This window comes from Solanum lycopersicum, chromosome 8 (assembly GCF_036512215.1).
Source record: "Solanum lycopersicum chromosome 8, SLM_r2.1".
Classification (NCBI taxonomy): domain Eukaryota; kingdom Viridiplantae; phylum Streptophyta; class Magnoliopsida; order Solanales; family Solanaceae; genus Solanum; species Solanum lycopersicum.
The window spans coordinates 25484915-25489548 of record NC_090807.1 but is presented as its reverse complement, the minus strand read 5'-3'; the positions used below and the strand labels follow the sequence as shown (position 1 = coordinate 25489548).

At 30.9% G+C, this 4634-nt stretch overlaps 1 long non-coding RNA gene across 1 annotated transcript; it reads left to right on the top strand.

Moving 5' to 3' along the window:
• The first annotated feature begins 2139 nt into the window (after window positions 1–2139).
• Window positions 2140–4307, top strand: LOC138337647 (uncharacterized). The gene is made up of 2 exons (XR_011211027.1): window positions 2140–2683; window positions 4132–4307. It is a non-coding gene; the product is annotated as an uncharacterized lncRNA (long non-coding RNA).
• Window positions 4308–4634: the final 327 nt, after the last annotated feature.

Sequence of the window (4634 nt, the reverse complement as noted above, 5' to 3'; positions counted from 1 at the left end):
CTAGGGTCTTAGAAAAGAGTTTAAGAAGAGAAAAGAGAAGAAAAAAGGAGAAGATTCAAGGTATTTGTCAAATTCTTCACGTTTAATTGTTGATTTTATCCAAGGGTTTAATAGCTAAGAGGTGTGTGAGTTCTCATAGTGTTGGTTCGTTCACCCGCATGTAGATATTCTTATTTTCATCATAATATTCGTTCTTGAAGTTTAAGTATTTGAGTTCTTGATGAGCATTGTTGAAGTTTTATTCGTCATCTTGATTGTTGAGGATTTGATGAGCTCTTGAGATAAAAGTTAGTGATTTGAGAATGTTTTTGAGTAGGTAATCTTGTACATATGTTAAGTTTTTTTTTTAAGTGAGTTAATAAGAAACCATTCTATTTTATGTGAATTAGGGTCAGAAAGGAAAGAAGAAATTTGGTCGGAGTTTTCTGGGAAGGGGTTGGCACACTACCCCACCGCTGTGCAAGAAATATTATTGGGTTTTAAAAAGTGTGAATGGAAAATGAAGAGTTGTTACTTTTATGAAAGTTTTAGACTTTTATGAAAAGTTGTATCTTTTATGAAAGATGACGACCTTTCCGAAAGATTGTGATTTTTCTAAAGATTTGTGACCTTTCCGATAAGGCATAATAAGAACCTTTTCACACTACCGTTTGTTTTCTATAAAGTGAGGAATTTACTCTCACTTTAAAAAAAGAGATTTTTCTTAACTTCTTCTTTGACTACTAAATCTAGTATTCTAAGTAGACTTCACTGTCTTTGAGTGGCTCGGTGACACTAGCGTTTTGGGTATCAATACACTGGAGATTGAGATCATTCTATCCTGAGAGGTCATATTCCAAAACAAACCTCAGATACTTCAGGGGAATAATTTCATTAAGGGGACATTGTGCATTCAGTGGGCTTGATCTTCTTTCTGTTTATCCAAATTCTGGTTTGTGCTACAAATTTTTTATTTGTGAATTAATTTTGTTCTTCTGTTCTTTACTGGTTCATTAAATTTTTGTAACTTTGTGTTTCTGGTAAGTTTGTTGAAATCAGTAAGATTCTTTAAAAAAGGATTAACAACAATTTCATATATATTTTTCTAATATGTTTTTTTATTCTAGTTTCTCTACTAATTTTGGTTATCTTGTTGTGAGAATATTATTAAACTTTGTTGTCTTACCATGTTCTTCAAAGTTTTGTTCAGATTATATTAGGAATACAAGATGAACAACAATCTTAAAAAAAATTAATATACTGCTAGTATTTTTTGTATTCTACCGATTCTGAGAATCTGATCATGAAAGTAGAAGATTAGTGCATTAATTCTCTACGATACGGTGCTTCATTTATCAAGGTCTAAGTGAGAATGTACTGAAAATAATTTGTGGTAGTCCGATAAAATATTACACCAAGTAACATTCTTATTATTTTGTCTAAGGAGGAAATAGTTTCTAAGAGTTAACAATTTTTATTTTTATAATGTGTATATATGGAAAAAGATTTACATATATAATGTGGAATGAATTTTGTTTGGAAAATAGTTTTCCTTAAAAATTCTTTAATTTTCAATATGAGAGATGCATTTTTTTGTTTGATAAAATAGTGTGTCAAAATGTTATAGTTTTAAGACTATTGAAAAGAAAAAAATGTCTATGTGATATCTATTTGGAGAGTAAAAAATGTTGACATCCAAATTTGTCCGGCCTTTAACCAATTTTAGGAATATTTTTCGATTAAATATGTATTTTTAAAATTTATTTAAAGTTTAATATTTTAATCGATTTTGCAATAAATTGATATATTTCAGTATACTCTGTAAAATCATTGTGAAACTTTTAAAATTATTAATGATTTTTCGAATGTTATAAATTTAATATATGTAGTATTTTCACTAAATAATAGTTCCAATCTTTCTCAAAATTATTTAAATCCTAGCCTATTATATATCCTTTCAATTTCAGCCTATTCAATTTAAAATCTTATTTCAGTGATAGCCTTTTTTTCATTTCAATTATAGCCAAATGAGATTTTAATTTTGGTCAATCTTTGAATCCACATCTGAAAACCCTATCTATTTAATCCTAACCATTGATCTCTTTATTCAATCTCAACCCTCCATATATTTTTATAATCTATAGTTGGGATCAAATCTCCCAACCTTGCTATCTTAATCAAAAGACCTAGACCTAAACATTTTTTATATTCGCCCCCTCTCTCAAAGAAGACCGCCACCCCTCCCTTTTACCCCTTTCTCCCATCGCCTCTTCCTTTTCCGGCGACGGACAACGGCTTCGGCAAGACTCACCACCACTAGCTGGTGGCAGCCGGTCCTCTCTTCTTCTTTGTCCTTTCTGCCTTCTCTTTCCGGTGACCCATCTTCCTCTCTCCCTCCAATCTTTCCGGCGCCTCTCTCCTCTTCCTCTCCCCTCTCCCGTAGTCCTCCTTCTCCCCCTTTCTCTCCTTTTCTCCTCTCTCCCCTCCCGTCTCTTCTCTTCCCTTTTCTCTATTCCTTTCCCTTATCCTCTTTGCAGGATCAGCCCAGCAGCGATGGACCCCGCGAGGAGAGCAGCAAGCAGTCGCGGGCGAAAAACCAGCAGTTGCGATCATCAGTGGGAGCAAGCAGCAGCTCCGGCCAGCGTGAACAGCTACCAGAAACAAGGAAATAAGGCGCGGTTCAAAGGTTTCAGGTTCCTTGAAGGTTAGTTCTTGTTTAAATTTATTTCATCTTTTAATAAATTTGTTCATTTGACTACTAAAACTTAGGATTTTTTTTTCATGTTTGCGTCTATGTGGGTTTACTGGTAGCTTTCTAATTCTTGCATACTTGATTATACTATGAATTAGTAATTTCTTGTTCTTAATTTTTTCGTAAGATATTAGAAATCTTCTCTTACTCTCCTCCCTTCTTGAATCTGATTCGGTGGAGATATTAATTGGCTCCAAATCAAGTATTTCCTTTTAGCTTTCTTACTTTCTCAATTAATCATGGAGTTATTGATGATTATATCATTTGACTTACTAATATTGCTCTCTTGACATTTACCGTTGGTGTAAATAACTATAGATTGCTTATATGACGGATTAATACATATTTTTCATGTAATACCGTTGTCTCACTGTTTCTCATCCCTCTTACTTGCTTGATTGATATCGATTTAGTGGTACTAAGATGATTTTATTGCCTTGTACGAATCCTAGAAGATTTTGTGGTAAGGTGATTTTTGCTTATTAATGTTTGGTAATTGATTATAGAAGGCTTAATTAAGGTTGATTTGATGCTTACTAATATATATTCAAGTAAATTTATATTTGGATGATCTTGAAATAGTATTGTTATTTTGACTTCTCTGTATTTAAGGAAATATATTAGTCTTCCTAATTTATTCGTATTTGCTTATTTTGGTAACATAATAATAATTTAAAATCTGATTTGACTCTTCTTTATTTAAGGGAAAAAAATATTACTCTGCGTAATTTAATTCTTATTAGATTCCTTACTTGTCTATGTTTGATATACTATTTGTTTTTGAAAATATTCTGATAAGGAAAATACATTTTAATTGATTCCTTAAAATATTTTCTTTCCTTATGTACACCCCGCTCTTTGCTATGTAAAGAGACTCATTTCACTCACATTGAGTCTCTAACAAGTTTTTCTCACAATTTCACATCTTGAAACTCAACACTAACTCTTGCTACAAGTTCTCTCATTACACTTTACTCTCTCCTTCTCTCCTTGATTTTCGAAAATACTTTAAATATTACTCCTTTTTATCAAAAAGAAGGAAGTACTCTAGTAAATCTTTGAATCATCCTTTGGCCCCTTTATTCTTATGTTGATGTTGTGGATCCAAAACCATACTTAATACTTCATTATTGATTCTATAATTCTGCATAATCGGGTATTTTCTTATATTTGTCTAAATTTGATTTTGCATAATTATGAATGTTGTAGTGTATTGAAAAACGAAACAACAAGAAAGTATCCGAGTTAGTTTCATTACCCTTTCCCTTTATGTGCGACAATGATGATTCTTCATCTATTTTGGTGTATTCTTTATGTGAAAGCAATCAGTTATTATGAATATTTTATACTTTGATTATTTTTATTTATTATATATCTGCGTCACATTACCCTTTTAGCAGGTTTGAATTTAAGATTCAAGATTTGAAAGAGTCGCCAAGAGAAGGAAGATTAAAGAAGACTATTTTATTTGGCATATGTCCTTATGTATAATTGTTATTTTTAAATAATTTATAACTCTCTAACTATAACTCTCAATATTTAAAATATATATAAAATAAAATATTTGGGGAGATCACCTAAGGGAAGTGGATTTACATGCTACTTGTAGTTAGAAATCACGTCTATAGGTATTATGCGATTTTAAATATTTTAACCACCTAGAATTGTTGTTTATAGGTGTTTTAATCTAACCAATTTTAAACATTCTTAATGCGTTGTTTGTTAATGAGTTTTAAAATAACTAGATTCGAATAATTTTTTAATGATAAAATTAAATCCTAATAATTTAGTAGGCTCATCGATTAAATGTTAAAAAATATGTCATAATTTTTCAACATTGTCTCATCACGTAGAAATCATGTCTAAGGATTAAAATTTTCATATCATTTAGAGTTACAAAATC